Source organism: Carcharodon carcharias, chromosome 22, assembly GCF_017639515.1.
Source record: "Carcharodon carcharias isolate sCarCar2 chromosome 22, sCarCar2.pri, whole genome shotgun sequence".
Lineage (NCBI taxonomy): Eukaryota > Metazoa > Chordata > Chondrichthyes > Lamniformes > Lamnidae > Carcharodon > Carcharodon carcharias.
This window is the reverse complement of record NC_054488.1, coordinates 48,906,038-48,922,332: the sequence shown is the minus strand read 5'-3', so window position 1 is coordinate 48,922,332 and position 16,295 is coordinate 48,906,038. Positions and strand designations below refer to the sequence as shown.

General features: G+C 40.2%; 1 long non-coding RNA gene across 1 annotated transcript in view; it reads right to left on the bottom strand.

Annotated features, from left to right (window-relative positions):
* Positions 1-12,214: 12,214 nt before the first annotated feature.
* Positions 12,215-16,295, bottom strand: part of LOC121293898 — a 42,792-nt gene continuing 38,711 nt past the window's right edge. The window contains exons 2-3 of the long non-coding RNA XR_005946637.1: positions 14,661-14,749; positions 12,215-13,528 (exon numbers count right to left, since the gene is read on the bottom strand). This is a non-coding gene — a long non-coding RNA (uncharacterized LOC121293898). The remainder of the gene's footprint in view (positions 13,529-14,660; positions 14,750-16,295) is intronic.

The following is a 16,295-nucleotide window of genomic DNA, read 5'->3' as shown; positions in this document are numbered from 1 at the left end:
TTTGCCTTCTTAATTACTTGCCGCACCTGCATGTTAACCTTTTGTGTTTCATGCACAAGAACACCCAGATCCCACTGTGCTGTACTTTTTTGGAGTCTCTCTCCGCTTAAATAATAGTCTACCTTTTGATTCTTCCAACCAAAGTGCATGACCACACACTTTGCTACATTAAACTCCATCTGCCAAGTTTTTGCCCACACACTCAACCTATCTATATCCCCTTGCAGATTCCTTATGTCCTCATCAGAACATGCCCTCCCACCTATTTTTGTATTGCCAGCAAATCTGGATACATTACACTCTGCCCCCTCCTCCAAGTCATGAAAAGATAGTAAATAATTGAGGCCCTAGGACTGATCTTTGTAGCACTCCACTAGTTACGTCTTTCCAACCTGAGAAAGATCCATTAATCCCGACTGTCTTCTGTGTGTTAACCAATCCTCAATCCATGCTTATACATTACCCCCATTACCATGAGTTCCTATCTTGTGCAATAACCTTTTATTTGGCAGGTTATCGTATGCCTTCTGGAAATCCAAATACACTATATCTACCGGTTCCCCTTTATCAACTCTGCTTGTTATATACCCAATGAACTCTAGCAAATTTGTCAAACATGATTTCCCGTTCACAAAACCATGTTGACTCTGTTTGATTGTGTTAAACTTTTCTAAATGTCCTGCTATTTCTTCCTTAATAATGGACTCTAGCCATTTCCCAATGGCCTATAGTTTCCTGCTTTTTGTCTCCCTCTCTTCTTGAACAGGGGCGTCACATTAATGGTTTTCCAATCCGTTGGGACCCTCCCAGAATCCAGTGAGTTCTGGGACATTTTGGCCAATGCCTCCACTACCTCTGTAGCCACTTCCTTTTTCCACTTCTACTTTCTCCCCCACCCCCACCCCCCTCCCCCCCACGTTTAAATGCCTCTGCCACCAAACTCTCTCCATGGCTTTGCAAGGATTCTTCAATTTGTTTGATTGAACAGTTTAGCTTTTTCTTGTCCTGCTCATGGAGGCCACAAATGCTGTTTAGGAGGTGGTGTGCTGGATCCGATGCCAAATTAGAGTAAACCTCCACTTTCAATCCTGAGAGAGCGTTGAGCAGCTGTCAGTGAGTTGAGCAATGAGTACTGTTTCTTTGCTGCCGACTGCAAAACCCAAGCCAAAATATATTAATGGGAACACATTATGGAATTATGTTCATTAATGCCATTATATTTGCAAGTGACAAAACAGGTATTTTTCTCTATACTGTAGCATGGGAGGTGAAGGAGTGAGTGGAATTTTTGCATTAAATTCTTGTCTTCATTTTAGTAATGCAGACATTAACCTATTTAAACTGATAAAAGGTGCACCAAGCAAATTGAAGCTGTTTGAGAGTTAAGATAATTTGATATGCAAGATAATATTGATGAATTGAGCTAATTTATACAAGCAGAATCTGTTAAATTACAAAACAGACTTGCTCCCTCATTCACTCATTCAAAATTGTAATTACATTTATCACACTTGGATGCTATAGGTAAGGCTACCACTAATCAAGCTTTATAGAATAGTTTATTGTTATATTTTTCAAAAGCAGATTGTTAGTGCTCAATAAATCCATTTTACCAAATTAAGAAACAAATTTCAAATATTGCTTTATGCACCGTTGGGAGCTGCTTCAAATTCAGCATAGATTGAAGGGATGAAAGGCTCCCTTGTCTATTGACTATGAAGGTCCCCTTTCAAATGAGTTTGAACAGTCTCAATCCAGCTCCACAGTAAGCTTAGGCCAACAGCAGAAAACTGTCCCTAATTTGCTTTCATTGACAATAAATCAGCAATCTCATTCACATGGCTAGTGTACAAAATGCAATGTGCAATAGAGGGTGCTGTTTTGAAGTTGGAGCTAGAACAAGTTACTTAGTCTTGTGCCAAGCCGAGATATCTAGGCAGATTGCCATCACTGGGTGTCCAAAATAGGGGGGGCGGCGGGGGGTAATTTTTTGAGCACTGCTGTCTCCTGCAGAAGTAAGAACAAAAGATCACCAAGTTCCAATATTATTGTCTATATAATCCCACTGGTACTTTGTCTTCAAAAGGTACCCAAACTGGAGCCTGAATATGGCCAATATTCCAGCTGATTTAAATTGCAGGTTAGTTCTGATTGAAGCCATTTAAAAAGATAATAAAGTATTGTCAATGAAGAATTTATTTACTAAATAATATGAAGCAGAGAAACTAAAAACCTTTTCGAAAAATTATGTTGCAGTTAATGCACAATTCCAAACTTAACTCATTATTACTCAGTGAAAAATTATAACATTAGCAGAAAATCATTTTAGCTGTAATTTTGACTAATGATGACTTTGAACAATGCAGGTTGTCCTGGCGCAAATCCCTGAAGATATTTTTCAGAATTTACAATTTCTGACTTAAGCATTCAGGATGTAAAAATTCCAAATTGAGAATGACTGTGAAGTACAGATTTCATAGCTCATTCTTAAAGATCAACTCTTTGGGAGGTGCCATTGACTTGGCTGGTTGGCAGTGAGTTTGAGGCACGTTGCTGGAACCTATACTGGAAAATCACTGTGACAGAGGGATTAATATTGCTGCACATATCCCCATTTTGAAGGTAACTTGTACCTGACAGCATGAATGCATAGTTGGGGTCAAATACTCAGGATTTGAACAAAAGACTTTCATGATCTCAGCATGTCCCAACATGTGTGCAGTAGAATAGTATCAAGATGATTCAGAGATATAGGCCAGAATTTTAAGCTTCCCCTGGCAAGTCCTGAGACAGTAGGGGGGTGACAGGAGTGGAGTGTGAAATTGCATGGAGGGGATTCCCTCCAGATTCCTGCCCACCCCGACCAGGTAGCAATTTAAAAGGCAGGGCAGGGAGGGCCTCGGACAGAAGCTCGCCCTTGCCCCAATTAAGACAATCAAGTGGCCACTTATTGACCTTTTCCTGCCCAACTTCAAATTTCAGGCTGGTGGGCAAATGACAGCTCGGTGGGGAGAAAGGCCAGAAATACAGTGAGTTCCATCTTGGGTGAGGGGGAAGGGGCGCCTCCATCAGAAGGCCCCTTCTGACTGGGGGCACCCTTCCCTTAGTGCCCGCTGACCTCCGGCCCTCTCCGCTCCCTGGCTTATCCCCCAAGGTGCCAATGGCCCCATCGGGACCCCTCAAACGTTGCCCGTTACCCTCCCCGCCCTCGGACACCTGCCACTTACCTGCCCTCCAGGTCCTGGGGCTTAGTTCCAGGCAGCTCCCTGCAATGTCTCTTTCAGCCACAGCAGCGCTATGCCTGGAGGGACTGGAGAGCTGCCTGCCAATCAGATTGGCTGGCAGCTCTACAAGGTGGGAATTCCTCTCAGGTAGGGTGGAAGTCCCACCTTATGCCAATCAATGCTTGTTAGGGCGTAAAATGGCATCAGGGTTGCTGGAGTCGGCGGGGATGTGAGCCCCGCTATCCTGAAAACTCAAATCCCACCTCAAAAGCTGGGGAACTCAGTTAATAAAAGTAATTTGTAATAAAAAAGTTAGTAACAGTGACCATAAAACTACCAGATTGCAGTGGGAACCCAGCTGGTTCACTAATGCCCTTTAGAGAAGGAAATCTGTCACCTTTACCTGGTCTGGCCCAGTTGTGACACTGAACCCACTGCAATGGGGAAGGGTTGCTGTCTAAGACCTTTCTGCCATAGGGCACCAAGGGGCTGGAAATTGTATAGACCCCTCAGGCTGTATGGCTCACAATGAATGTATGCTTTGAATACTAATTGTATTATAATTGTATTAAAGCACCTCAGAGTGCAATTTGATATATGTTGATAACTCCAATACCATTGCACTGTCTGACTGTCTGTAATGACCATATTGAAATGATTGTAATATTTATTGATTGCATCGAAGCACCTCATGATCCATGTGTAAAAGTTGAATCTGATTGCACTTTTTGTGGTGGTGATTTAAAAATGTTTTGTAATGTTCTTCCAGATATTTTATGATTAAAGTATTTTTTCAAAAAAAAATTTGTAACACTGAACCCACTGCAATATAACTGACCCTTAACTGCCCTTTTAAATGGCCATGCAAGCCACTCAGTTATACTCAATGAGCTAACTGACAGCCACATTCTCAAAGGCAATTAGGGATGGGCAATAAATGTATGCCTTTGCTAGTGATGCCCACATTCCATAAACAAATACAAAAATAAACAAAAAGTGGTTTACAGCCATTGAAGTACTTTGGAAGTGTAGTAACTGTTGCAACACAGGAAATATTTTGAAGGAAAAGGAAACACAATCTAGATGGTCAGCAGCCCTCCTTTACCCTAACATTCAAAACCAACTTTGTGAAAGTGACAGCTCTGTTTGGTACCTCCCTTTTATTGAGCTACTCGGATTCACTCAGTTTCATCTTCATTAAGCATCAATTATTACCAAAATAAGAATCTTGCAACAGCCTGTGACAAGACACATTTATGCTTAAAGAGATGGGATGATATAACATCTCTGAGGTGAGGAGAATCTTTTTTCACACAGTGAGTTAATATGATCTGCAATGTGCTTCCAGAAAGGATGGTGGAAGCAGATTCAATAAGGTAATTGGATAAATACTTGAAAGAAAGAGAGAAAGTTTCAAGATTAGCAAGCGTTAAGCATTTCCACTCTGGGGTCAGGGACAGGACCATAAAACATTATTTCTGTTGTCATAGAATCATAGAATTATGCAGCATAAGAGAAGGCCAAATGGTCCATCATGTCCATGCTGGATCCTTTGAAAGAACTATCCAATTAATCCAATTCCTCTGCTCCTTTTCCATAGCCTCTGCAATTTTTTCAACTTTTAAGTGTTTAAAGAATACCTTTCAAATGGGAGTTTGATAATCAGCTTCTACCATTCTTTCAGATAATAAATAACAACTCACTGAGCAATTTTTCCTTTTCCTCATGTTGCCTTTGATTCTTTTGCCAATTAACTTCAACCTGTGTTCTTGGTTACTGACACTTCTGCCACTGAAAACAGTTTCCTCTTATTTACCCTCTAACTAAACTCTGTATCTTTTCACATTTTTATCAACCCCCCTGCTTAAACCTTTTTCCTCGAAGGAGACCAACCCCAGTTTCTCCAGTCTCTCTATGTAACTGAAGTCTTTAATCTCTAGTACCATTCCAGGAAATCTGCTCGGAACCCCACTCCAAAGTCCTTGACCTTTTTCCTAGTGTGATGCCCAAACTTGGTCACAATATTCCATCTGGGGTGTAACCAGTGTTTCATACATATTGAGCAAAGCTTTACCAAGGGTGACAAAAGCAAGAAAGTTAAGACATATGCCTTTTTAATAACCTTGGCAATTTGTCCTTCCACCAAAGATTTGTAAATGTTTACCTCCAAGCCTCTCTGCTCTCACAACCTTTTCAAAATTATACCATTTGTATGTTTTAAGGTTTGTGAAGTGCAGATTACCCAAAATAGGCAGTGGAGAACTTAAGTGGTTTTTAAATAGATTATTAAGAAGTGACAACTCAGATAAGAGGAAAAGGCAGGTAGCATAGTGGTATTGTCACTAGACCAGGAACCCCCAAGTAATTCTCTGGGGAACCTGGGTTCAAATCCCACCACAGCAAATGGTGATATTTGAATTCAATAAAAGCCTGGAATTAAAAGTCTAATGAAAACCAATGCCAATTGTGGCTTTTTAAAAACCCAAGTGGCTCACTAATGCCCTTTAGGGAAGGAAATCTGCTGTCCTTACCTGATTCCAGACCCACAGCAATGTTGACTTTAAAAAAAACATACGACCCGTGACAGTTTACTGATCCCTGGAGGACAAACGGATGGATGCCACAGAGTATGTTGATCTTTGTAGCTTGTGGCAGCAGCATTCTGCTCAGTGGTTGATGTGTTAGAAAACTCTGTCCCCAGTTCTTATTCCATCTTGCTTGGTCTTCCTCCATCTAATGAAGACAGCTGCCTGACAAGGACTGCCCTCCTGCCACTCAGCACCCACTAATATACTGCATTCCCAGGGCCTGGTGGTTTAGCCTATGCCAATGACATGTTCAAACCTTTCTAACCAATTCATACAGGACAGGTAACCAAGATATCAGGGCGGACACCTCCCCCCTTGTCCATCACTTCAGCTCTACGTCACTTTTTTAGTTTACATCATACTGAGAGTCATTTGTTAGCTCTTACCAGACACTTGTTTAGATAAGAGAGTACAGGACGCCTTCCTATCGACTTTAGGAATGATAACATGGAAGCCTCCAAGAGACTTCAACATTTCTATGTTTATGTATTTTTCCAGAGAAAGAAAATACTTTCTCTGCCAAGGTGGCGTTACGCTATGCCTACCAATTCCCTAAGAATTCTATACTTATTCTGAGAAGTACTTATTAAAGGTCCCATTTCTTACACATTCAGTTTATATTGCCTCTCTGCATTCCTCCTACTGAAATGAATCACTTCATACTTCACTGCACTACATTAAATTGCATCCATCATGTGTCTGCTCACTTCACTAATCTGTCTGTGTCCTCCTGAACACTTAATATCCTCCTCATTGGTTGCTGGCACTTTTCAGAGTTTATGTCACTATTTGAAATTATAAAAAAAAGACTTTTCCATTTATATAACACCTGTCAGAGCCTCAGGATCTCGCAAAAAACTTTACAGTTAATGGACAGAGCTTTTGTCTTTTCTTATTGTCTGTGATCAGTGTTTTTGCACGTGAAGTTAAGTGTGTGTTCTTACCCTCAGGGTGGTTTGTGCCAATTTAAATAATTTCCAGCAGCAAGGTTTTATTAATTTTAAAAAGATTTATTAGCACACACTTGCTGCAGAGATGTAAACGTAACATCTTACACACTATCACACACAAAAAGATTAGATACGGATAAAGAAAAACAATAAAATTACAATCTGGATTTTTTTCACAGTCTCTTTCACAGCAGGTCTGTAGTTTCTTAGATAAATTAATGCATCAGCTAGACTGGAGGTCTTATAAAGCAGGAGATTCTCAATACATTTTGAGGCTTTTTGCAGTTGAATTGCCAGGAGGCCAGCTTTCGGGTGATCTTGAAGATGGAGCATGGTGGGGGAGAATCTTTCTCCTACTTTCAAGTTATATTTGTTTTGCCTTGGCTGCAAGGTTGTCTTGCTGTTGTTCTGAGGGCATCTGGTCATGGTGCTCCTGATCAGAACAGCTTGTGCTGTTATTTTTAAAATGGACAGATAACAAACATGGCTGTCTTCATCGTGTGACAAGTCTACAGTCCTTCTCCCAAAAAAGGTGGTGGGTTGGGCTGATATACATCCTGTGTTGTAGTCTTTCACACTAAGAGTTTTGAGACAGTCAGGCTTTTTCTAATTGAATGGCCTATTCCATTTAAATTACAAAATTTGAATACCACACAAAATGGCTATTGAGTTTTGATGTCTCTACGGCCAGGGTGAAGTAGAAAGGTGAGTCAACTAATGTGATGGCCTTCTACATCGGAGTGACCAAACGCAGACTGGGTGACTGCTTTGCGGAACACCTTCAGTCAGTCTACAAGCACGACCCAGACCTCCCTGTCGCTTGCAATTTCAACACACCACCCGATTCTCATGCCCACATATCTATCCTTGGCCTGCTGCATTGCTCCAGTGAAGCTCAATGCAAACTGAAGGTACAGCACCTCATCTTCCGATTAGGCACTTTACAGCCTTCCAGACTTAACATTGAGTTCAAGAACTTCATATCATGAACTCTCTTCTTCATCCCCACCCCCTTTCCGATCCTCTTTTTTCTAATAATTATTATATAGTTTTAAATATATTTTTCTTTTCCCATCTACTTCTATTATTATTTTTAAATGTATTTCCATCCATTGTTTTATCTCCACCTTCTAGTCCATTTCGATCCCTTCTCCCCACCCCACCTCCACTCGGGCCATCTGTCACTTGCTCATCCTGCTTCCTACCCTTAATGTCACTATTAGCATATCCTTTAGCTAATATCACCACCTTCAACACCCCTTTGTCCTTTTGTCTATGACATCTTTGCCAATCTCTCCTTTGCCACCATCTATCACTGGTCCTCTATCCAGCTCCACCTGAACCACCCCCCTTAAACAGCTTATTTTTCACCTCATTTCTATTTCTCTTCAGTTCTGATAAAGAGTCATACGGACTCGAAATGTTAACTGTCTTCATCTCCACAGATGCTGTCAAACCTGCTAAGTTTTTCTAGCTATTTTTGTTTTTGAATGCAATAGTCTTGTTCTGTTGACAGTTCAGCCTTAACAAAGAAACTTGTGAATTTCACAAGTGGCTGTAATCAGGTATTTGCTCAGGTTTCAGATGTGTCTGGAGTCAATATTGCCAAAGCCATATGATATGTTGCCAGCCATCTTAAAAGCTGCTGTGTCCATTTTAAAATACAGTTTTCAAATTTGTAATATCTTCAAAAGTACTTTGCCATGTCCAATAAAGGCATGAAGTGTTTTTACTCCTTTATTCCCTCATGGGTTATGGGCATCGCTGGCAAGGCTGGCATCTGTTGCCCATTCCTAATTGCCCTTGAACTGAGTGGTTTGGTAGGCCATTCCAGAGGGCAATTAAGAGTCAACCACATTTCTGTGGCTCTAGAGTCACATATAGGCCAACGTAAGGATGGCAAAGGATGGTAAAGAGTTAAGCAAAATACTGCGGATGCTGGAAATCTGAAACAAAAACAGAAAATGCTCAGCAGATCTAGCAGCATCTAGGAGATAGAAATAGAGTTAACGTTTCAAGTCCATATGACCCTTCTTCAGGGCGGTAAAGATTTACTTCCCTAAAAGGACATTAGTGAACCAGATGAGTTTTTACAACAATCAATGATAGTTGTCAAGGTCACCATTACTAAGACTAGCTTTACACTCCACACTTATTAATTGAATTCAAATTTCACCAACTGCCATGATGGGGTTTGAACCCATGTCCCCAGGCCATTAACTTGGGCTTCTAGATTACCGGCCCAATGACATTACAGCAAAAAAAAGTAGCCACTGTTGTAATGTAGTAAACAATTTGCGCAAAGTCCCACCAACAGCAAAGTGATATTGACCATTTTCATGATGTTGACTGAGGGATAAACATTGGATAGGGCACCAGGGTTAACTCCTTAGGAGTCATAACTACCTTCGTTCCTCCAGTCTGGTGTGAAAAACAACGCTTCACCACAACAGTGCTTCCTGTCTCTTAGTCAATTTGCATCCTTGAAGCCAACTGCCCTTTAAATCCCATTGCTTTCAATTTTATAACCAAGTCTATTGGTTGAAACTTTTACCAAAAGCCTTCTGAAAGTTCATATTCACAGAGTCAACCATAATAACCTCATCAACCTCTCTGATGTTTCATCAAGGAGTTCATCAAGTTAGTCCAACTCTATTTGCCTTCAACAGATTCATGCTGGCTTTTATTTATTAACCAATATTTTTCAAAATGCCAATTAATTTTGTCCTGGATTGTTGTTCCAAAAATTTCATTACCACTAACATTATATTAAATCAGTTATAGTTGCCTGGTTTATCCCTCTCCCATATTTTAAACAGGTTTGTAATATTATTGATTATTGCATACCAATAATTCTGCAACAAACAAGCTACAATTTACAGTTGACAGCCTTTACATATTTACACTTTCAAACGTGCAAGACAGCCTAGCTATATTATGTATCGTCACCTACTGCTGACTGATCCGTTTGTGGGTTAGATGCATGTCTATCACTCTGTATGCACTTTTCCAGCCTACAACATATGAAGAATATTTCTATACTTGCATGGTAAGATGCCACAGAATACATGAGAATGTACCTGAACTGGAGGGGAAGGGAGGGGGGGGGGGCTGGAAAATACAAGCCCAGGATTCCCTTGGAGGAGGCCACCATGGATATTCTTCTGTACAAGGTGGGGGTTAAAGAGATGAAGCGACTTTTGCCGTACAGCTCCTATGTCAGGTCCCCCTTTCACTCTCACCTCATACAAGCATTTGTTTCCTTTTCTGTTATTGTGGATCTGAGCTATGGCACACCAACACAATCACACAGCCAGGATAACGTTGCCAGTCGGCTTGAGGAGAGACCACTGGGTGAATCAGAGTGCAAAGGTTGAAACAAATAAATAGCAACAGCAGGGGAGAAATAACCAACTGTTCAAGGTGGACACATAGATGCTATCAATGACTCCCAATGTCTTGCTGGGGAAAGACACAACTGAGGGACTTTGAAAGCAAACCCTAACTCCTGCCATTGATAAGTCACCAGGACCAGATAAGGTGCATCCAAGCATACTGAGAGAAGGAAGGATATAAATTGTGGAGGCACAGGCCGCAATCAGCCAATCTGCCTTTGATACAGGAGTGGTGCAAGATCATTGCCAATGTTACAACATTGTTCAAAAAAGGTATGAGCTACTACATGCCAGTCAGTTTCATCTTGGTGGTGGGAAAACATTTAGAAGCAATAGTCCTGGCCAAATTTAGCAGTCGCTTGGACAAATGTGGATTAATTAAGGATTTATTAAGGACAAATAGTGTTTAACTAATTTGATTGAGATTTTTGATGAAAGACAAATGCGATTGATGTGGATTGATTCAAAAAACAAGATCCTGGAGGCCATCAGCAATGATGGTCAATATAACTGGACCGTTTTAAGAAGTGCCACATAACAGGCTTGTGGGTAATGTTGAACTCCATGAAATAGAAGAGACATTAGCAGCATGGATTTGAAATTGATCAATTGGCAGGAAACAGAGAAAAGGGGTGGACACTCGTTTCTTGAACTGGAGGAAGGTACATAGTGGGGTCCCCCAGTTTTGAGGTTAGGACACCTGCTTTTCTTGATCTATATTAATAGCCTAGACTTGAGTGTGCACGGCAGAATTCCAAAAATTGCAGATGCCACAAAGTTTGGAACTATTGTGAAATGTGAGGAGAAAAGTGATAGACATCAAAAGGACATAGACAAGCTAGTGGAATGGATGGACACATGGCAGATGAAATTTAATACAGAGAAGTGTGCGGTGATTCATTTTAGTAGGAAGAATGAGTAGAGGCAATACAAAATAAATAATACAATTCTAAAGAGGATGCAGGAGCAGAGATACCTGGGAGTATATGTGTACAAATAGCTTGAAGCGCCAGGGCAGATTGAGAAAGCAGCTAATAAGGCTTACTGGATCCTGGGCTTTATACAAAAGACATAGAATACAAAAGCAAGAATGGTGAACCTTTATAAAACACTGGTTCAGCCTCAGCTAGAGTGCTGTGTCCAATTCTAGGCACCAAACCTTAGGAATGATGTGAAGGCATAAAGCGGGTGCAGAAAAGATTTATGAGAATGGGACTTCAGTTACGGAGGTCGATTGGCAAAGCGGGTACTGCTCTGATGGAGATGCTCAAAATCATGACAGGTCTGGACAGAGTAGAGAGGGAGAAACTGATCCCATTGGTGGAAGGGTCAAGAACCAAAAAGACACCAAGTTTCAGTGATTCGCAAAAGAACCCAGAGGCAACATGTGGAAAAATGTTTTTACACAGTGAGCGCCCAGGCTCTGGAATACACTGCCCGAGACTGTGGAGGAGACAGGTTCAATCTTGACTTTCAAAAGGGAATTGGATAATTATCTGAAGAAAAAAAAATTGCAGGGCTCTGGAGAAACGACAGGGAGTGGGGCTAGCTGGGTTGGGCTTAGAGAAAGCCAGCATCGACATGACAGGCCGAATAGCCTCCTCTATGCTGCAACCATTCTACGATTCTATATGATTTGTTAGCTTGTCAAGTGGCACGCAGTATGCTGTTAAATGATGTCTAACTCTCTAAACTGGGTTAAATGCTTGTATTATATTTCCCCTTTTTGCATTCATTCTTTTTATTACTTTCCTGTTCTGCTGAACTTTTGGCAATAGAGATTTTTCAGAAAATATTTCTGTTTTTAATTCTACATAAATATTTCCACTTGTTCTGATGCCAAATCAGAAAATAAAAGCAAGAAAAAAACCAAGAAAAATAACGTTTCAGAAATCATTGAAAAATAGTAGTATAAAACACCATTGGCTAGTTTTCTTAGAATTCACTTTGACTCTTTACTCATGGAGCTTGCCCTTTGACCAACTCCAAGAAGACAGGCTGAACACAGTGTCATCCCACCACAAACTAGAAATCACATACAGTCTGCTGTCCGCCCATTAAGTCTTTATTTAGGTATTGAAACATTGTTGGTGCCATTAATCTCAGGCTACATAAAATTACACACAATGGGATTCCAAAGGAAATGGACTAGTATTGCACAGCACCAAGTTTTCGGTTCCCCACCTGCCTCAATGATGACAGCAGCAATTATCACCCTGCTGCAAAATCTTGCCTACTGTATGATGAATGGGTTGAACGCTGGCACACCATTCCTCAAAGTGGGGGTTCCCTGTCTTAGCCAATCTCCAGCAATCAAGGTGCTGAACACCATATTCGCATTTGTAATTTTCATAGTTTATCTGGTTCATGGAAATAAATCTGACCATAATCAGGCAGTGTCTTCAGGCAGAGAACAGAAACATCATAACCCCAAGGATTCCAATGGGACGTGCCAGGATAAAATACACAAGAGGTAGTAAATATGCTGTAATCTGCTTAGAAAGGGAAGTTGGCAATGCTACAGCTCCTGTCACATCATCCAACATACCTACAGATCACACAACAGAGGAATGGTAATGTTCTTTGTCATATGTCACATGACATTACTTTCAAATTTAACAACATCCGAAAATCCACAAATCAAAGAAATGGATCTCAGTAGCGCAAAAATATATTTTATAAGAAAATATGAAAATACACAACCTGGCATAGATAATAACTAATAACAGATGTAAGGGAATTTACAGCAACATAAACTCAGTGATCATATAATGAACATGCACTGCTTGAACTTCACTCTCATGGCTTATGTTCTTCCTGTAAATCCTTTGATTAAATTATTTCTTTACTACTAACTTCCAGGGATTCATAGCTATTCGTTGTATATTTCCTAGTGCTGTTGAACAACAGCTAGATTTTCCCTTGTAATCTCATTGTAACATCCCTGATCTCAAGGCAATTTTCAGAAATATATCTTAATGGAATGTAACTGCCATCGTTGTACATAATGGATGTCTACTTCCACAGATTGCAATTGGCTTAAATGATGCAGTGTGTCAGAATTAGAGTATGTTTGCTGGGAAATTTTCCTTAAGTAATAAATGTAATATGTATTTTTCAAAATGTTCGTCAACAAAATTAAAAAGAGTATGAAAAAGCTTTACATGTAAATAGCTTCTTGCACAATCACAGGACATCCCAAAGTGAGCAAATCGGCAGCTAGAAGCGTCGTCACTGTTGTGATGCAGGGAAATGCAGCAGCCAACTTGTGAACAAACAACAATGAATAGTCTGTTTGAGTGACTCTGTGGTTGAGGGATAAATATCGTCAGGACACTGGGATGAACTCCGCTGCTCTTCAAAGTCGAGTGCTGTGGATCAAAGAGCTACAATAGTATCTGAAGCATGAGGAAGGCCTTCATGACCATAAATGACAAATATGTGATATAGATACAATCCGAATAGAATTTAACAGTTCATTTCCAATGCCTGCAGCAGTGTTAAGGTTAAATGTAGATCCTGCTGCAGAGTCGGTTTGAAAGTATGTCTATTTTTTATCTATGATGGATTTTATTTGGCCACTTTTTTCAGATAATGAGCAAACACTATTGTTGCTAGCACCTAATTTATAGCAGTGACTCTTGACTTTCTTTTTTAAATTAAAGAGCATTGAAAGGAAGACATGTGGTTTTCATGAATAACAAAGTCAGTCCACCAAAATTCCAGTACGTAAACAGTGACTAGTCCAAAAACCACAGATGCTGACAGAGATGCAGGTCTGCTGCCATTGTTCTATTAAAATATATCCTTTTATAGGAAGATTACACCCTTGAAACCGGACTGCAGAGGAGACCTTTGAAAATGATTATGGTGAACTTACATTTCCACCAACACCTTTGAGCTGTGCAGCTGTGTATTTAGGAATTTCTAGCTTACAAGCCAGCAGAAAAGCACCTTTAAGTCATTACAGTTAGCAGGAGCTGTTCAGTATATATTTGTAGGTTCTGTTTGAGGTGCTCCTGCTGGTTCCAATCAGTTGTCACTAAAGCACACAAGCCACAATCCTTCTATTCGTACAGTCAAAAGAAAGATTTTCTTTCCTTAAAGCTGTATCACTCCCTAAGCTTTCATTTTAGTTTCATATTCTCCCCCATCTTTTAGTTGTCTAACATTCCAGAGCTGACAGGGTTGCAAGTGTCCCTTTATTATTGGTGTGCAAGAGCATGCTGGAGTCTGAAATTATTCCAATCTGAGAGGAAAACCTTGCCACATGGACCATTGCAGATACAAACTGGTCAACCAGAGAATCTAAACACAATGCCCCTTGAAACCAGCAGCAACTTATTGAACATTCTTCCCTAGTGACCTGTAGGGTCACCTTCATTTTATTTCAGATAGCAGACGTGCTTGTTTTGATGCAATGATCTAGTTCTCGAACCGGATGAATTCATATAGAGTATACATTCTACGCATGAATAAAGGAGATAGATTAGTGTCCATCACCTTAACACATCTTAACATTTTCTCCTCTGTTCAAATCCAACTGAGAGTCTTGACTTTTCACCTTAGACAACGCAGCTTCATGTAGTCTTCTGAAAAGGAAATAACATCACATCTTATATTTCCAATGACACCATTTTTAAAATATATAGAATACATACATTATGGGAGAAAAGGAGCAAAGTTAACATGCTCCAAAAAAATGGAAGCTTCAGCTGACAAGCCACCCACTCACATCTGCCCCCTGCTTCCCCTGCCAAAATCAGCCCAGGCGTGCTCAGATATCAGGCTGCCATTAAACTCTAAGCCTTAAGAAAGTACAATGGATACCATCTGGTACTCCACCAGTAGGGTCAAATAATGTTCTCACCATTTAATGTAATTAACTCCAACAGTCTGTCTACAGTTAGTCAGAACTGAGCCAACACAAGCAAAATCCCTCCAAGTCGAACTTCTGGTCATTATTATACTCAATATAAGCACATGGCTGTCTGTACAAACACAGCAAGGAGAAAAACTGAAACCAATATACAAAGTATGAAATTTCAATAAATCTCACTGAACTTCCAAACTATTATGATTATAAAATTGTTCTGGCCAACATCAGTCTAATACTTTGCAATATAGTGATTGCTCATCTGGGCAACCAGTGCTGCAGTGTTCTTCCAGGGAGAAGTAAAGTGCCACAGTGGTACAATATCTAAAGCTGATCTTCCACTGCCTACTTGCCATTTGTAATTGATGATAGTATGGCTACTTAAAATCAGGAGCAAACCAATACCAAATACATGGTGTTTGATGTCTGCTAACTTAGGAGGGTATAAGATATTGTAGCAAATATGGCAGATACTGCACCTATCCTAACTGCTAAAATTAACAATTCTGATTGGGTGCATTTGGATTGTTCAAATAAAGCTTCAGAAACCCAGTTCAAAATCAAAAACGTGGGAACAAATACCATGGCGAGCATAGTACTTTTGAGAGTTGGAGAAACAATCAGCACTGCATCAGCAGTTCCAGCACCATAACAATACTGGAACCTGTAGCTACTGTACTTTACCGGAGTTAAGCTACTGGTGAATCTCACTTTCTGAAATATCAACTCATATCACTGGAGCGTCCACAATGATTGGGTGAAATCAAAACCTTCCTCATCAGATGTTCTGTTGTTGGACTGACATTCACTAGAATCAGTTTACAAAACCTCCCTAATGTCCTAGATCATTAGTTTTCTATAATTTGCAAAGCATTTACTTAGATTGGAGAACACCCATCAGTGAGAATGTACTTATTTTTATTGCATGTTCAGTCTTTTGCTTGCTTTAGGTCTAGAATTGAGATATTCAGAACTGCATTAAGCTGAACGCCTAACCCTATGTGAATTTTAAAATCACTGAATAAATAATGATTTTTTTATGAAGGCAAAACACTGCAGATGCTGAATATCTGAGATAAAAATGTTGAAAATGCTCAGCAGGTCTGGCAGCATCTGTGAAGAAACAAAGTTCATGTTTCAGATCAATGATTTTTCAGCAGAACTGTATTTCCATTTATGTTTAATTTTGCAGATGGGGGGAGATGGCAACATTGTGGTAATGTCACGGGAGTAGTAATCCAGAGCACCAGGGCTAATGCTCT